This window comes from Bos indicus x Bos taurus, chromosome 24, assembly GCF_003369695.1.
Source record: "Bos indicus x Bos taurus breed Angus x Brahman F1 hybrid chromosome 24, Bos_hybrid_MaternalHap_v2.0, whole genome shotgun sequence".
Taxonomy (NCBI): domain Eukaryota; kingdom Metazoa; phylum Chordata; class Mammalia; order Artiodactyla; family Bovidae; genus Bos; species Bos indicus x Bos taurus.
The window spans coordinates 57,151,867-57,171,261 of NC_040099.1; the positions used below are offsets into that span (position 1 = coordinate 57,151,867).

At 44.1% G+C, this 19,395-nt stretch overlaps 1 protein-coding gene across 1 annotated transcript in view; it reads right to left on the reverse strand.

Moving 5' to 3' along the window:
- ATP8B1 (ATPase phospholipid transporting 8B1) overlaps positions 1 to 16,761 on the reverse strand; it is a 151,347-nt gene extending 134,586 nt beyond the window's left edge. The window contains exon 1 of the mRNA XM_027525642.1: positions 16,638 to 16,761. The gene's annotated coding sequence lies outside the window, so the exon portion shown is untranslated. The remainder of the gene's footprint in view (positions 1 to 16,637) is intronic.
- Positions 16,762 to 19,395: the final 2,634 nt, after the last annotated feature.

Here is a 19,395-nt window from a genome sequence, read left to right on the forward strand (position 1 = left end):
TAGGTAGAAAGAGCTGCAGGCTCAAGTCTGGCTTTTTTTTTTTTTTTTAAGTTTTTTTGATGTGGACCTTATTTATAGTCTTTATTAAATGTGTTACAATATTGCTCCTGCTTTATGTTTTGGTTTTTTGGCTGCAAGGCATGTGGGATCTTAGCTCTCCAACTGGGGATCGAACCCACACTCCCTGTGTTGGAAGGCAAAGTCTTAACCGCTGGACCTCTAAGGAATTCCCATGGTGTTGTCATTTTTAATTCCTTGGACATTTTAGCTATGAAATAGTTAAGACAATTGCAAAGGATGAGAGGCATAACAAATATCCTTGCACTCACTACCCAGTGGAAGGAATAAAACGTTACTAACAAAGGTCCATCTAGTCAGGGCTATGATTTTTCCAGTAGTCATGTATGGATGTGAGAGTTGGACTATAAAGAAAGCTGAGCTCAGGAGAACTGATGCTTTTGAACTGTGGAGTTGGAGAACACTTTTGAGAGTCCCTTGGACTGCAAGGAGATCCAACCAGTCCATCCTAAAGGAGATCAGTCCTGAATGTTTATTGGAAGGACTGATGCTGAAGCTGAAACTCCAATACTTTGACCACCTGATGCAAAGAGCTGACTCATTGGAAAAGACCCTGAACTGGGAAAGATTGAAGGCAGGAGGAGAAGGGGATGACAGAGGATGAGATGGTTGGATAGCATCACCAACTCAATGCATATGAGTTTGAATAAACTCTGGGAGTTGGTGATGGACAGGGAGGCCTGGCATGCTGCAGTCCATGGGGTCACAAAGAGCTGGACTCGACTGAGTGACTGAACCACTATAGGAGCCTTCTATGTATTCCTTTCTTTCTTTTTGAATTTGGCTTATCCTTAATTTGGAACTAACCATTCCCAGGCATTTCTTTATATTTTAATACATATACATATACTTCTAAACAGTATGTTACTTAATATTGTACATTTGAATCATTTTATAAATAGAGTAATCAGATCAGATCAGATCAGATCAGTCACTCAGTCGTGTCCGACTCTTTGCGACCCCATGAATCGCACCACGCCAGGCCTCCCTATCCATCACCAACTCCTGGAGTCCACTGAGACTCAGGTCCATCGAGTCAGTGATGCCATCCAGCCATCTCATCCTCTGTCATCCCCTTCTCCTCCTGCCCCCAATCCCTCCCAGCATCAGAGTCTTTTCCAGTGAGTCAACTCTTCACATGAGGTGGCCAAAGTACTGGAGTTTCAGCTTTAGCATCATTCCTTCCAAAGAAATCCCAGGGCTGATCTCCTTTAGAATGGACTGGTTGGATCTCCTTGCAGTCCAAGGGACTCTCAAGAGTCTTCTCCAACACCACAGTTCAAAAGCATCAATTCTCCTTTGCTCAGCCTTCTTCACAGTCCAACTCTCACATCCATACATGACCATAGGAAAAACCATAGCCTTGACTAGACGAAACTTGTTGGCAAAGTAATGTCTCTGCTTTTCAATATGCTATCTAGGTTGGTCATAACTTTCCTTCCAAGGAGTAAGAGTGTTTTAATTTCATGGCTGCAGTCAACATCTGCAGTGATTTTGGAGCCCAGAAAAAGAAAGTCTGACACTGTTTCCACTGTTTCCCCATCTATTTCCCATGAAGTGATGGGACCGGATGCCATGATCTTCGTTTTCTGAATGTTGAGCTTTAAGCCAACTTTTTCACTCTCCACTTTCATTTTCATCAAGAGGCTCTTTAGTTCCTCTTCACTTTCTGCCATAAGGGTGGTGTCATCTGCATCTCTGAGGTGATTGATATTTCTCCCGGCAATCTTGATTCCAGCTTGTGTTTCTTCCAGTCCAGCATTTCTCATGATGTACTCTGCATAGAAGTTAAATAAGCAGGGTGACAATATACAGCCTTGACGTACTCCTTTTCCTATTTGGAACCAGTCTGTTGTTCCATGTCCAGTTCTAACTGTTGCTTCCTGACTTGCATACAAATTTCTCAAGAGGCAGATCAGGTGGTCTGGTATTCCCATCTCTTGAAGATTTTTCCACAGTTTATTGTGATCCACACAGTCAAAGGCTTTAGCATAGTCAATAAAGCAGAAATAGATGCTTTTCTGGAACGCTCTTGCTTTTTTGATGATCCAGCGGATGTTGGCGATTTGATCTCTGGTTCCTCTGCCTTTTCTAAAACCAGCTTGAATATCAGGACGTTCACGGTTCACATATTGCTGAAGCCTGGCTTGGAGAATTTTGAGCATTACTTTACTAGTGTGTGAGATGAGTGCAATTGTGCGGTAGTTTGAGTATTCTTTGGCATTGCCTTTCTTTGGGATTGGAATGAAAGCTGCCCTTTTCCATCCTGTGGCCACTGCTGAGTTTTCCAGATTTGCTGGCATGTTGAGTGCAGCACTTTCACAGCATCATCCCTGTATTCTACTGCAACTTCCTGTTCAACATTGAGTCATCCATTGGCTTGATAGGTGTAGCTCTGTTTCATTCATTTTCACTGCCTTGAGAAGGAAAAGGCAACCCACTTCAGTATTCTTGCCTGGAAAATCCCATAAACAGAGAAGCTTGACAGGATATAGTCCATGGGGTCACCAAGAGTTGGACACGACTTAGCAACTAAACATATGTAATATATATGACATATATACTACAATTTGTTTATCCATTCTCCTGCAGATATGTATATAAAACATCTTTTAAAAAATAAATGAGTCTCTGAACACTGTGTAAAGTGTGGCACCTAGAACTGTGTTTCCTGGAGCCGCACTATCTCAGATAGTAGCCACGAGCTGTGCGTAGCTACTGAAAACTAGAAACCTGCCAGGTCCAAACTGAGTCATGCCACAGCTGGAATATGTGCCACAGATACCGAAGACATAGTGTAAGATGCCTAAGACATAGTGTAAGAAAGATGCCTAAGACATAGTGTAAGAAAGATACCTAAGACATAGTGTAAGATGCCTAAGACATAGTGTAAGAAAGATACCTAAGACATAGTGTAAGATGCCTAAGACATAGTGTAAGAAAGATACCGAAGACATAGTGTAAGATGCCTAAGACATAGTGTAAGATACCGAAGACATTGTGTAAGAGAAGGAAAAGAAAATATCTCCTTATTAATCTCAACAAAATATTATTATCAATTTTTCCTTTTTCTTTTCGCTTTTTAAAACTGTACTTACTAGAACATTCAAAATTACGTATTTGCCTTGCATGTGGATTTCATGGCATTTCTATCGGTCAGCCACTCTCTAGACTGTAAGCTTTTGGTGGCCTGGGGCCCAGTTTGTCCCATTCATCCTTATAAAGCCAGTGCTCACAACAGCAATGGTACAAAGACGTGCATGGGATACACCTGCTGAATAGATGAATGAACTGATGCGTGACCACAGGAGACGATTACTGAAGACGATTAAATGCAGACAATTGCTTCCATAATTCCACTTAGTTCAACCCTTCACCCTCAAGAAGTTTGCAAATGGAATTTTTAGGAATCACACCTGAACCTCATTTTGTCCGTCAACACCTAGGTTGACCACAGGTGGACACAAGCCCCTCCCCACACTCAGGTGGGTGGAGGTTGACTGTTGTTCCTGGGGAGGCCCACCAGCCATGGCAGCCCAGTGCAACTGTGCCTGTGCTCAAGTCTATTACTGTTATATGGTGTCACTGAGCCCAGCTCTGTGTGTGTGTGTGTGTGTGTGTGTGTAAACCAGAGAGGACCATCCATCCCCTGGAGTCTGACATCCTCATTTTCGTTCTTGACAACATCTCAGTCAAAAATAATAATCTTCCTGTCACCTACCCTCGACTCATATTCTTTACTTGGCTCAGCTATTGGCAAGAAGATCAGTTCTTTCTGCTGCCCTTGCATAATTCCAATGTATTGCCCTGATCCAGTGTTTCAGGGGTTCCTGAGCCACGGTGGAATGATTGAAGTTATAAGCACTTGAAAACATGGAGAGTAATGTAGACACCAAGATAACCACGAAAGTGGCCTGTGCCTAAACACTGTTGTGTTCTTTAGAGAAACCCAGCAGATGAAAAACCAAAAGTTACCAAACAAATGAAGAAATTAAAAAAAAAGTTATATATGACTCTATGCACTATTTAAAGAGTGCATGCTCCTTGGGCATTTTAAACACAATTGCACTACTTTAGAAGTTGCTTCAGGTTTCTTCAGGGACCTTTGACTACGTAGGATTGGGGTGGAGGCTCTGTCCCTGTTTGGCCCAGGGTGAGTGGTGTGGGCAGCTTCTTCTACCAGGGTAAGTGATAAAGAAAAAGGTTGACTTGTGGACTTAGATAAAAGAACAAGGAGCATCTTGGTGGGTGTGGGGTAGGAAAGGAAGCAGATAAGCCTTTCTCTCCTCCCTGAACCCACAAGGAAGAAGAGGGAACCACAGTATCGGAGGCCTGGCCCAAATCTAGGGAAAAAAGGTCTCCCTGAGGAAAAAAAAAAACACAAGTTGAAAGGCTGGGACACTTCTCGGGGCGACTGACAGTGTATCACTCCATTTCTTTTACTTCAGTGAACTTAATCATGAAAATAGTGAAGGCATAAAATGTTTCATGTTGACGATCATTTAAAAAATTCAGCCAATTCCCTGGCAGTCCAGTGCTTAGGACTTGGCACTTTTACTGCCTGAGGCCTGGGTTCAGTCCCTGGTTGGGGAACTGAGATCCTGCAAGCCAAGAGTGTGCACTGCCCAGCCGCTCACTCTGTCACACTCCAGGGGCCCCTGGTTCCTCGTCGGTGTAATGAGAGGATCACCCCAGCTGAGGGACAGGCGGTTGCTTGTCTAATGTTGCCAGTCCCCCTTCTGAGCGTGGGCAAACAGCACTCTGTTCTGAGCCCAGAGCTAACCTCTGAATCCTGGTCAAACACTATGATCTAGGAAGCCACCAATAGTCACTGAGATGCCACAAAAATTCCATTTTGCATGAAATAAGCTCAGGATCATCTTTGACAAAACAAAAGGGAAGCCTATTGAATGGGAGAAAATACTTGCAAATTATACGACTGATAAAGCGTTGATATACAAGCAGCTTATACAACTCGGTTTTAATAAAGGCAAACAACTTGACTTAAAAAAATGGGCAGGAGACCTGAATTCGACATTTTTCTAAAGAAGGTGTGCAGATGGCTAAGCGCACATGCAAAGACGGTCAATGTTGCTAATCAGAGAAACGCAAACGAAAACCACAATGAGACATCACCTCACACCTGTCAGAACAGCTGTCACTGAAAAGTCTAGAAATAACGAATGTTGGAGAGGATGTTGGAAAAAGGGGACCCTAGCACTCTGTTGGCAGGAATGTAAGTTGGTGCAGCCACTATGGAATACGAAATGGAGATTCCACAAAAAACTAAAACTAGAACGGCCACAGGATCCAGCAGTCCCACTCTCGGGCGTGCGGCCAAAGACAACAAAAACACTAGTTCAAAAAGATGCAGGCCCCGCAATGCTCACAGCAGCCTCGTTGTTGTTTTTTATCCATTACTAATAATAGCCACTATATGTATTCAACATAGGTGTCCATCAGCAAATAAATAGATAAGGAAGATGTGGTACATATAGCCAGTGGAATATTACTTAGCCCTAAAAAGAATGAAATTTTGCCATTGGTAACAACATCAATGGACCTTCAGGATATTATGCTTGGAGAAATGTCAGACAGAGAAAGATAAATTCTGTAAGTTATGATACAAGCGGAACTAAAAAACAGAGTCAATAAACAAACAGAACAGAAAGAGACTCATAGGTATAAAGAACAATCTGGTGGGCGGAGGGAAGAGAAGAGGGGCAAAGCCGGTGCAGGCGATCAGGAGGCTCCCTCCGGATTCCCCCGGCAGTCCCTGCTCCCACAGAAGGGCGTCTTAGTTCCCTCTTAGAAACTAAGACTTCTGCACGCCGCATGGTCAAATATGTAAGTATATATAAAATCAAACCAAGCAACTGGCTAGTCTGCAGGTTAAAAAAGAGAGACAGAGAGGTATAAACTACTCTGCATAAAATAAGGTAAAAGGATATAGTGTACAGAGCAGGGGATATCGCCAATATTTTATAACAATTTTAAAGGGAGTACACGCTATAAAAATACTGAATCACTGTTGCCTACCTGAAACTGATACTGTAAATCAACTATACTTCAATTTAGAAAAAGAAAGATTAACAGACATTTCATTGCAAAGCATATGCAAATGACAAAGCACGCAAAGAAATGTTCAGCATCTTTAGCCATGATGGAAATGCAAATGAAAGCCATCACGAGATACCCGAACACACCTACCAGAATGAGTAAAACATTTGTGATAACACAAAATGCTGGCAAGGATATGAATCACTGGGCCTCTCGTACATTGCTAGTGGGAATATAAATGCTGCAGCCTGTCTAGAAAACAGTTTTTCAGTTTCTTAAAAAATGAAACAAGCATTTACCATATGATTCAGCAACTGCACTCTTTGGCATTTACTCCGAGAAACAAAACCTTACGTTCATGCAAAACCTGTAAGCAAATGTTCACAGCAGCTTTATTGACAATAACCTCAAACTGGAAAAAACTCCGATGTTCAATAGATGACCGGTTAAACAACCTGTAGTACATCCGTGTCATGGAACACTCTCCAGCAATAACAGGGAATGAACTCCTGACTCACCGCAACCTGGATGGACCTCAAGCAGAAAGAAGCCAATCACAAAGGTTCCATATTGGATGGTTTCAGTTATGTAACATTCCTGAAATAACAAACTTACAGGTAGGGAAAACCGACTAGCGATTGCCAGGGCCGAGGGTGGGAGTTGGGGAGATAGGAAAAGGCAACACAAGGTCGCCTGGGGTGATGAAACAGCTCAGTGTCTTAATTATGCTGCTGGTTACGTGATGGCACACGTGATAAAACTGCATCGGATGCCTCCCACACACACACATACACAACATACATGTGTGTGCGTGCTCAGTCGCTTCAGTCATGCCCCACTATGTGCGACCCCATGGACTGTAGCCCGCCAGGCTCCTCTGTCCATAGGGATTCTCCAGGCAAGAATACTGGAGTAGGTTGCCATCTTCTTCTCCAGGGATCTTCCTGACCCAGGGATCGAACCCGCATCTCTTACATCTCCTGCATTGGCAGGCGGGTTCTATACCACTAACCTAGACACATGAGTGCTCGTAAAATTAGTGAAATCTGAATAAGCTCCTTGGATCTTCTCAGCATCAGTTTCCTGGCTTTGATACTATCCTACAACATTCCTTCTTCTTCTTCTTTTTTTTTTTTTTTTGCTAAGCTGCTCTGTGAGCCATGGGGAATCTTAGTTTCCCCACCAGGATCAAACCCACGTCACCCACAGTGGAAGCTCAGAGTCTGAACCACTGGACCGTCGGGGAAGACCTGATGCTGTACCATAGATTTTACCACAGAGAAGGCTGGGCACCGGATACAGCTGACTTTCCCTGCATTTTTTTTCCTCCTGCAACTTCTTGTGATCCTATCATTATTTCAAAATGAAAAGTCAAAACTGCAGTTGGGTGTAAAACAATTTCTTAAATTTAAAATCGCCTCAGGAAAAGGTCAGTTTTCATTCCAATCCCAAAGAAAGGCAATGCCAAAGAATGCTCAAACTACCGCACAATTGCACTCATCTCACACACTAGTAAAGTAATGCTCAAAATTCTCCAAGCCAGGCTTCAGCAATATGTGAACTGTGAACTTCCTGATGTTCAAGCTGGTTTTAGAAAAGGCAGAGGAACCAGAGATCAAATTGCCAACATCCGCTGGATCATCGAAATAGCAAGAGCGTTCCAGAAAAGCATCTATTTCTGCTTTATTGACTATGCCAAAGCCTTTGACTGTGTGGATCACAATAAACTGTGGAAAATTCTTCAAGAGATGGGAATACCAGACCACCTGATCTGCCTCTTGAGAAATTTGTATGCAGGTCAGGAAGCAACACTTAGAACTGGACATGGAACAACAGACTGGTTCCAAATAGGAAAAGGAGTTCGTCAAGGCTGTATATTGTCACCCTGCTTATTTAACTTCTATGCAGAGTACATCATGAGAAACGCTGGACTAGAAGAAACACAAGCTGGAATCAAGATTGCCGGGAGAAATATCAATGACCTCAGATATGCAGATGACACCACCCTTATGGCAGAAAGTGAAGAGGAACTCTAAAGCCTCTTGATGAAAGTGAAAGAGGAGAGTGAAAAAGTTGGCTTAAAGCTCAACATTCAGAAAACGAAGGTCATGGCATCCGGTCCCATCACTTCATGGGAAGTAGATGGGGAAACAGTGGAAACAGTGTCAGACTTTCTTTTTCTGGGCTCCAAAATCACTGCAGATGGTGACTGCAGCCATGAAATTAAAAGACACTTACTCCTTGGAAGGAAAGTTATGACCAACCTAGATAGCATATTCAAAAGCAGAGACATTACTTTGCCAACAAAGGTTTGTCTAGTCAAGGCTATGGTTTTTCCTGTGGTCATGTATGGATGTGAGAGTTGGACTGTGAAGAAGGCTGAGCGCAGAAGAATTGATGCTTTTGAACTGTGGTGTTGGAGAATACTCTTGAGAGTCCCTTGGACTGCAAAGAGATCCAACCAGTCCATTCTGAAGGAGATCAGCCCTGGGATTTCTTTGGAAGGAATGATGCTAAAGCTGAAACTCCAGTACTTTGGCCACCTCATGCGAAGAGTTGACTCATTGGAAAAGACTCTGATGCTGGGAGGGATTGGGGGCAGGAGGAGAAGGGGATGACAGAGGATGAGATGGCTGGATGGCATCACTGACTTGATGGACGTGAGTCTGGGTGAACTCCAGGAGCTGGTGATGGACAGGGAGGCCTGGCGTGGTGCGATTCATGGGGTCGCAAAGAGTTGGACACGACTGAACGACTTAACTGAACTGAACTGAACTGAGACACATTTATAGAACTAACATTTTACATACGTACTAATTTGCTTCAGTAAGTATTGTTGTTGTTATTTAGTCACTAAGTGGTGTCCGATTCTTTTGCGGGCCTCATGGACTGCAGTCCACCAGGCTCCTCTGTCCAAGGGATTCTCCAGGCAAGAATACTGGAGTGGATTGCCATTTCCTTCTCCAGGGGGGTCTTCCCAATCCAGGGGTTGAACCCCCGTCTCCTGCACTGGCAGATAGGTTCTGTGTCTCTGAGCCACCTGGGAAGCATTTTCGCTAAGTGTGTCTCCTTGTAAGTCCGTCCTGCCTTATCTTTCCCCGTGATCTGTTCTGCCAAATGTAGCTTCAGACAGTTGGTATGATCCTTGTGGACTATTGTATGATTTTCCAGATTTTTCCTAGGTGGATCTAGATGTGATATGTGTGCAGTCAACTGGATCAACTGGGTTGAACACTGTGGCTACTTTGGTAAACATCTCATGGGAAATCTTGTCGCAGCATAAATAGATTCTGTGATTCCACACAGGAGGAGTAAGCTTGCTCAGCCTTGTGGGAGTCAGAGGATTATGAGTATGTTTCAAGACTCTCGCTTCCTGAATTCAACCTTTATTGTACTCTCCATGTTTGCTAATACATCAGATACCCTTGAGGTGTGTCTTTAAAATAATGTAACTTTTTAAAAGTACGTAATCCCATGCTGATCTCCTGTTAGGTGCCAGCTGTATTGCGTGTATTATTTACAACTGAAACTAATCCAGAGAAAACACATGTTTTCTATTTTTCCTTAAGATGTAGACATGAAAAGCTATTTATCTTAAACCATTCTTGAAGAGCATTCCAGTAATTCTGTTACTGCTCACAGCACTGTTGAAACTCTCCTTTGGGGCTTTATTTTTATTTATATTTTGACTCTGTGGCATATTCTTTTTTTAATCGATCTCAATTGTGGAGATTGTTCATCTTTTTAGTTTAAAATTTAGTTATCTACCTACCTATCCATCCATATTTATCTTTCATCAAAAGCAATTCAGCACAAAGTAAAACATCGAGATGTTATTTTTTCACTTACCAGGTTAGAAAAATTTATCTCTGGTATCAGTACTGATGCTGAGGAAAAGGAAATCTCTGCTTGCTGGGGTGTGTTTTGCTACAATATTTTGGAAATCAGTTTGGCAGTATCTATGTCCAAAGCTTTGAAAATGGCTCACTGCTTTTCATGAGGGATTTCACTTCCGGGCAATTATGCTTCCCAGGTGGGGGTAGTGATAAAAACGGCTGGACAATACAGGACATGCAAGAGACACAGATTTCATCCCTGGGCCAGGAAGATCCCCTGGAGGAGGGCATAGTGACCTACTCCAGGATTCTTGCCTGGAGAATCCCATGGACAGAGGAGTCTGGTGGGCTACAGTTCATAAGGTCGCAAAGAGTCAGAGAGGACTGAAGCAACTTAGCACGAGTGCACATGATATATTTTACAGTTTATCCAAAGGGATGTTCATTGCAGTTAATATGGAATAGAGGGAAACAAAACCCAGTCCATTGTCGACAGAACGTGTTCCAACCCCCAGTTTACTGGAGTGGTACTCTTCTGGACCGCACTGCATGGCCTGCAGAATTCCAGCTCCCCAACCAGAGATCAAACCTGGGCCCTAGAGGGTGAGAGCATGCGTCATCTCCGACTGCAGCCTGCCAAGCTCCTCTGTCCAAGGGATTTCCCAAGCAAGAAAACCTAGAGAGTGGTTTGCCATTTTCTCCTCCAGGGGATTTTCCCAACCGGGGAATGAACCGGCATCTCCTGCATTGACAGGAGGAATCTTTACTTCGAGCCACCAGGGAAGCCTGGAGGTGAGGGCAGAGAATCCTAACCTCGAGGCCACCAGGGAACTCCCTGCAGCGTTAAGGTATCTTCTCACCAAGGGAGTCACGGTGGGGTGATCACCGGAAGAAATTGAGCCCTGCGGCCGAGGTGCCGCTAGAGGTGGTTGGGGAAACTGCGCCACCCCTTCCCTGCAGCGAGTGTTACAGAGTTCCAGCGAATATTATTTGCATCTCAAAGTGCAAGGCATTTTAACTGACTTCTAATTTGCATGTGTAAAGGGCCCAGCACACATCCTGCAGTAAGAGTTCAATACATTCAGATTTTGAGCACATGCATCATAAATGCAGACCTTCCAGGACTACTATTTTGATGTAAACAATTATTTAGATATGCATATTATCACATGCTCATTTGCAAATCAATCTCATTCAAAGGCTTTTCTTCAGCGCCTTTGCCACTGTTTGCCTTTCTTTCTCTTCCTCCACCCCCTCGCTACCAGTGATTTCATCCTTCTCATTCATCCTGCCCTTTTCATACAAAACGACTGTGTTCTTCAAAGATGCCAATCCTGGGAGAGACAAAAGCAGAGGAACTATTGCGTTCTGAAGGAAACCAAATGCATTTAATGACCCTGCACTGGACTCCACGCTAAAGAAAAAACTAAAACTGCTGTCGAGCACATTTCCAATACGATTGGTGCGATTAGGATGAGATTCGCAAACGACAACTGCATTGTGCCAATGTTAAAATTCTGATTTTGGTAATTGTACTATGATAATGTACATTCTTAGGAAGTAAACACATTTAATCTTTCAGGATTAAAGGCTGTGATGTCTACAGCTTTGTTTTAAATGTTCAGAAAAATATGTATAACATGTAGCATATATGTTATGTAAAATATAGATAAAACAAATGAGGCAAATGCTTTCCATAGATTAGACTGACTAAAGATACCGGACAGGGTTTTTAAAATGCAGCCTATAGAATACTGATTTATGTAGAACCATGCTGTGAAATCCTGCTCAGTTAAACTAGCGACCTTCAGTTCAGTTCAGTCCCTCAGTCGTGTCCAACTCTTTGCGACCCCATGAATCGCACCACGCCAGGCCTCCCTGTCCATCACCAACTCCCGGAGTTCACTCAGACTCACGTCCATCGAGTCAGTGATGCCATCCAGCCATCTCATCCTCTGTCGTCCCCTTCTCCTCCTGCCCCCAATCCCTCCCAGCATCAGAGTCTTTTCCGATGAGTCAACTCTTCGCATGAGGTGGCCAAAGTACTGGAGTTTCAGCTTTAGCATCATTCCTTCCAAAGAAATCCCAGGGCTGATCTCCTTTAGAATGGACTGGTTGGATCTCCTTGCAGTCCAAGGGACTCTCAAGAGTCTTCTCCAACACCACAGTTCAAAAGCATCAATTCTCCAGCACTCAGCTTTCTTCACAGTCCAACTTTCACATCCATACATGACTACTTGAAAAACCATAGCTAGCCTTGACTAGACGGATCTTTGTTGGCAAAGTAATGTCTCTCCTTTTGAATATGCTATCTAGGTTGGTCATAACTTTCCTTCCAAGGAGAAAGCGTCTTTTAATTTCATGGCTGCAGTCACCATCTGCAGTGATTTTGGAGCCCCCAAAAATAAAGTCAGCCACTGTTTCCACTGTTTCCCCATCTATTTCCCATGAAGTAATGGGACCAGATGCCATAATCTTTGTTTTCTGAATGTTGAGCTTTAAGCCAACTTTTTCACTCTCCACTTTCACTCTCATCAAGAGGCTCTTTAGTTCCTCTTCACTTTCTGCCATAAGGGTGGTGTCATCTGCATATCTGAGGTTATTGATATTTCTCCCAGCAATCTTGATTCCAGCTTGTGCTTCTTCCAGCCCAGCGTTTCTCATGATGTACTCTGCATAGAAGTTAAATAAGCAGGGTGACAATATACACCCTTGACTTACTCCTTAGCTGTACTGAAAGAAAGAAGACATCTTCATCACTTCCTTAGCAATTGCCCACAGAGCTCTTCTATGGCTGGCTACTGGCTGCCTTTTCAGACATTCTATATGTCCAGAGAGGTCTCCCAGTAAGATGTCCAGCTGTGTGTGGTAGAAAGCACTGAAGTTCAATACACTTTGGCTAATGATAGTGATTAGCCTTTCTATCCTAAAGGAAATCAGTCCTGAATGTTCGTTGGAAGGACTGATGCTGTAGCTCCAATAGTTTGGCCACCTGATGCAAAGAACTGACTCATTTGAAAAGACCTTGATGGTGGGCAAGATTGAAGGTGGGAGGAGAAGGGGATGACAGAGGATGAGATGGTTGGATGGCATCACCAACTCGATGGACATGAGTTTGAGTAAGCTCAGGGAGTTGGTGATAGACAGGGAAGCCTGGCGTGCTGCAGTCCAGGTGTTGCAACGAGTCAGACATGACTGAGTGACTGAACTGAACTGAGTGGTAGTGATATTTGCAAATAATAAAGAAGTTTGGGTTGATGAATTCATTGTCAAGATTATATCTGAGGCTTCCCTGGTGGCTCAGTGGCAAAGAATCCTCCTGCCAATGCAGGAGACACAGGTTTGATCCTTGATTCAGGGGGATCCTACATGCCGTGGAGGAGTAGCCCCTACTCACCACAACTAGAGAAAAGCCCTCATAGCAGTAAAGACCCAGCACAGCCAAAAATACTTTAAAAAAAAAAAAAGATTATATTTGATAGCAGTGTCTTGCTAGCAGTATTCTGCTTTGCAAATCTAGTTTATAGTTTTGAGGTACAATGTAAGGCTCTTCATCCATCAAAGGAAAGTTAGAAGATGTTATGGTCCTTATGCAGGCAATCATTAATACCTTCTTTTTGCCCAGGAGCTTGTACATTTCAAGGCAATGATACATCCACGTTATCCATGTTTCCATTTTCCCTGCATGCAGATTCACAGTCTCCTTCTCAGCTGAAGGAGAGAACTGCAGTCAGAGTTATAGTTTAAACTGATGGCACATTTCCTGATGCCTAGCCCAGCTCTCTTTACTAGGCTGGGCAATCTCTTCTATTGTTAGAACAGTAGAGCCATATAAACATTAACCACAATGGGTTTTTTTCCTTATTCCCAAAAGGGAAAAAAACTCTGAAAGAAATCATTCCCACTAGATATCATGTTCTTTAGGGGATCCACAGCTTAAAATATGCATGAGGTCATATGCACTTATATTTGCCTGAAGAAATTCTGTGAGAATACACTTGAAACTGATCAAACAAATCAGTGACCTGCAAGGGCTTGGAGATGAAAACTGGAGTCCACAAAAGTTGGTTTCTTTTCTCAAATGGCTTTAATTTTATTTTTAAATTTTTTTTCTGAAAAAGTTTTTGCTGTAAAGTATTTCAAATTCATGAACCGTGTGTATTTATTATTAAGAAGAAAAAAATCCACTGCTATCTGATGAGCTCCAAGAAGCAACCTTGACTTTCAAGTGTGTAACTGTAGTTCTCTGCCCCTGACTACTTCTTTTGTTACACCCATCAAGCAGGTGTTGTCGGTAACAGATGGCAAAGAATAAGTTGGCTTTTATGAGGCTAACTGCATGTAAAGTACATCTGCCCTCCCCACTGTTCTTTGGCAATCTTCTGTCCAAAGGTAAACAATACATTGAAAATGAAGTTTGCGGCTTTGTTCAAGAGAAGCAGCATCATATGAACTCTTCTCAATGCCAAATGGAATTTTTTCAACTCTGATTTTTCAAAAATCACATGAAAGAAAATTGCAGTCTTTTTCCTTTAAAAAAATACTTTTGGTATACTCTTTTTCTAATGGTAAAAAGACAATGAAATGCTTTGTTGTAGAAACTTAGGAAATTCATAAACATTAAAGAGGAAAGTTCACTAAGTCAGAATTTTACAAGGCTGAAGTTAACCTTTTATAACAGGAACATATTTACAAGGCAGGGAATGAATTTCAATTCTGTTGTGATAAGATAATTTTTTCACATAAGATGTGATACTAACGATTAAACTACCATATGATCCGGAAATTCCACATCTGGGTATTTTCCCAAAGAAAGCGAAAACATTAATATGAGAAGATACAGGCGCCTTCATATTATTGCAGCATTACTTACAATAGTCAAGATATGGAAGCTACCTAAGTGTCCACCAACAGATGACTAGATAAAGAAAATGTGAACATATCTACAATGGACACTTTTCAGCCGTGAAAAAGAACAAACTAGTGCCCATTTGAAGCGACATGGATGGACCTCAAGGGCATTATGCCAAGCGAAATACGACAGAGAAAAGAGAAACGCCGTATGGGCTCACTTACGCGCGAAATCTTTAGGAAAATGACGACAACAACAAAGCTCACAGAAGCAGAGAACAGATTGGTGGGTGCCAGAGACAGGGAGCCGGGGAAACAGGCAAGACCTGTGCAGGTCGAAAGGCAGAAACTTTCAGATACTAATGTCATGAGTATAAGGGACAGCCTGGTGACCACAGTTACTAACACTGTGCTGCATATTTGAAAGTTGCCAAGAGTAAATTCTGAAAATCCTCATCCCAGGAAAACAATTCTAGCTCTGTGTGATGAGTGGCACTAAGACGTATTTTCGTCTGAGCCTCAGTGGCTCAGCAGCAAAGAATCCCCCTGCAATGTAGGAGACGCAGGAGACGTGGGTTTGATCCCTGGGTCAGGAAGATCCCCTGGAAGAGGGCATGGCAACCCACTCCATATTCTTGCCTGGGAAATCCCATGGACAGAGGAGCCTGGCGGGCTACAGTCCATGGGGTCACGAAGTCAGACACTGAAGCAACCTGAGCGCTGCACTGCATTGTGGTTGTCATTTCACAAAATACACAAATGTCAAATCATGGTTTTACACGTGAAACTAATACTGTTGTTTCTCAACCGTGCCTAAAAAAATCTTGTATATAAAAAACATGAAAGTTATTTTTGCCCCTTGTGGGAGGGGGGCAGTCTCTGTACCTTCTGGGGGGCTGTAATGTGGTCTGGGTTCCTCTTCTCATCAATGAGTGTTTCAGAAACATGACCACCAGAAACAGCAGCGACAGTGCTGACAGATGAGAAACAGCTGTGAGCCCTCCCAGGCGGCCTGGGGGTCGACTTCAGCGCCAAGGGTGTGGGGTCAACCCCTGGCCGTGGCCCTAAGATCTCACACATGCCTGTGCTCAGTTGTTCAGTCAGCTCAGACTCTCTGCGACCCCATGGACTGCAGCCCACCAGGCTCCTCTGTCCATGGGATTCTCCAGACAAGAATACTGGAGTGGGTTGCCACACCCTCCTCCAGGGGATCTTCCTGACCCAAGGATTAAACCTGCATCTCCCTCATTGGCAGGTGGATTCTTTACTTCTGAGCCAAGATCTCACCAACCAAAAAACCAGAGCATAAACAACAGAGGCAATCTTGTAACAAATTCAATAAAGACTTTAAGAATGGTCCACATTAAAAAAAAAAAAGAAATAAACAATTATGACCACTTAGAGCTCACTTACCCTGTTCCAGGCACTAAATTTAAAAGAAAAGGTGCTTCTTTTTCTGCCTAAGTCATAAGATTCACTCTCTCAAAGCAAAAACAAAGGCTATCAACTGTCTCTGAGTAATGAGTTACTTTGCTAGAGTTACTCTACTAGATGGGCTTCCCTGGTGGCTCAGACTGTAAAGAATCCGCCTGCAGTGCGGGAGACCGGGAGACTGGGGTTCGATCCCTGGGTCAGGAAGAGCCCCTGGAGAAGGGAATGGCTACCCACTCCAGTATTCTGGCCTGAGGAATTCCAGGGACTGTATGGTCCATGGGGTCGCAGAGAGTTAGATGCGACTGAGTGACTAGCGCACACACACCACACAAGATACCACCTACTAGAGGGCTTAAACAACAGAGATTTCTCTCTCACCGTTCTGAAGGCTACACGTCTGACAGGAAGGCGTCCACAGGTTTGTCTCCCCCGAGGCCTCTAGCTTTCAGGCTTGCAGGCAGCACCCACTTTGGGCATCCTCACCCGGCCTGTCCGCCCCCGACGCCCACCTGTTTCTATAAGAGCAGCAATTCTGCTGGAGTCCAACTTCACGCAGAATGTCCGGGAACCTCATTTAACCTTAATTACCTCAAAGGCCCCACCTCCAAATGCAGTCGAATCTGGGGGTTAGGGCTTCTACGTGAGAATTTGGGTGGAGACACAATCCAGCCTATAGCAGGTAATACAGTCCTGTACTTTATCTCTACGCCTCGGGCCCCCACCAGATTAAACCTCTGACCCGCACCAGGTCTCTGGAGAGTTTGGAATCGTGCAGAGGTGTTCGCTAACTCTGCTGATTGCTTCTCTGGGAGGGCTGCAGACCCGGGTTGGGGCAGGCCTGCCTGGAGGTTTATATCTCAACAGCAGCAATGGCAGCATAAGTTCATACGTGGTAAGAACCATTCCATTTTTTATACGTATGGTTTTCTTTGATTTTAACACTAAACCCTGTGAAATATTATTAGTATCTCCAATTTATAGTTATGTAAGGGAAACACAGAGAAGTTGAATAATTTACCCGAAGTCATCCAGCTTGAATGTTAACTTTACAAAAAGAAGCAGAGAAAAATATGATCGAAAGAGAGAGAGAGACTGGTTGATTGATGGAGAAGATCCACAAACCGGAGAAAGAGAAAGATTCACAAACCAGGAAAGGCAAGAATTCAGGCAAACAGAGAAAGAAAGCAATAGCTGGATAGACACTGGGACTTTCTCCGTGGCTCAGTGGTACAGAACCCGCCTGCAAGGCAGGGTACGCAGGAGACGCAGGTTTGCTCCCTGGGTTGGGAAGATCCCCTGGAGAAAGGAAATGGCAAGCCATTGCAGTATTCTTGCCTGAGAAATCCCAAGGACAGAGGAGCCTGGTGGACTACAGTCTATGGAGACTCAAAGTATCGGACACGACTCAGCATGCACCAGAACACAACCACCACCAACAAAGGCATAACTCTGTCCCCGTAGGACTTGCGATGTATTAGAGGAGGCAAACAGTAATGAATAATTACACCAAGAGTGGGTGGGAGAGGGAGAGACTCCAGTCAACAGCACAGCAGAGGCCCAGGGCTGAGGGACAGAGTCTGCAGGAGGCTCTCTCTTTTATTTTTTGTTTTAATGTAAGTATAGTTGATTTACAGTGTTGTACTCGCATCTGGTGTACAACAAAGTGACTCAATTATACCAGCACGTGTGAGTGCTCAGTCGTGTCCAGTTCTTCACGACCCGGGGACTGTAGCCCACAGGCTCCTCTGTCCGTGGGGTTCTCCAGGCAAGGATACTGGAGTGGGTTGCATGCCCTCCCCCCTTTAGGAATTCTTCACAACCCGGGGATTGAACCATGTCTCTTATGTCTCGGGCATTGGCAGCCGGGTTCTTCACCTCTAGGGCCACCTGGGAAACCCTTGCTGGATCACATGGTAACTCTATTTTTAGTTTTTTAAGGAAACTCAGACTGCTCTCCATAGTGGCTGCACCGATTTACATTCCCAGCAACAGTGTAGGTGGGTTCCCTTTTTGGAAGGCTCTTTTGTTTGTTTGTTCTGAAGACTCATTGGATATGGAGAGATGGGGCTGAAGAAGCAGTAGGACCCAGATTACCAAGCACCTGGTAAGTCATATCATGGTGTTGGTTTTATCCTGCCAAACGGCAGATCCCCTGCACGGAGTGGTCAGATCTCCATTTCAGAAAGTCCACTTGGGCTGCATGGGTGCTGGATTGGAGGAGTAGAGGGGCTGAGTCCAGTTGAAAGACTTGCCCAAGCCAGTGAGAAGGGGTGGTGGTCGGGACTAGGCTGGTGGATGTGCTGCAGGGATGGGGAGGGACAGGGCAGATGTTCAGGCTCTAGTAGAGAGTGATCGCCCCCATCCCACTCTGGTCTAAGAAGGGATTCTCCCTCCTCCTCCCTCATGCATGTAAGTGAAAGAGGCTCCCACTCTGCCCCAGTCCTGAGAAGCAAGACTTTGTGCCTCCCTCCTGAGCCAGGGACAGACAGACTCCTCTCTCCCTCGTTCTGGCAATGAGAGAAGACTCCTTCCCCTGCAAGAGCATCAAGCCAGAAGAGGCCTCCCCACTCCTGAAACAAATGAGTGCCTGTGGAAAGGAGGGATGGGGGAGCCCCAGGCTGGCAGCTGAGAGACGCAGGTTTTTTTTTTTTGTATTGGAGTATAGCCAATTAACAATGTTATGATACTTTTAGGTGGACAGCAAAGGGACTCAGCCACACATACACATGTATCCATTCTCCCCCAAACTCCCCTCCCATCCAGGCTGCCACATGACATTGAGCAGAGTTCCTGTGCTCTACAGGAGGACCTTGGTGGTCATCCATTTGAATTACAGCCGTGTGCACAAGTCCATCCCAAACCTGGGTTTTACTCCCTAGTGCCCGGGTCCTAGAGCAGGTCCCAGCTGTATCACTTTGCCTCATTCTCCTCCCTGGTGAAGCCAAAGCGTAAGTTCAAACCCTGTAGCCTGTAAGCCAGATTTCAGAATAGCATTCATCAAAAAGAAAGCCTTTTCAGAAGCTGCTGTTTACACTGGGGGTTGATAAAAGAACATAAAAGGCTCTGATTGGTACTATTTAAATATTTGTTCCAGGACTGATGTTTGCATTTAGGGTGAAATGAATTGATGCACATT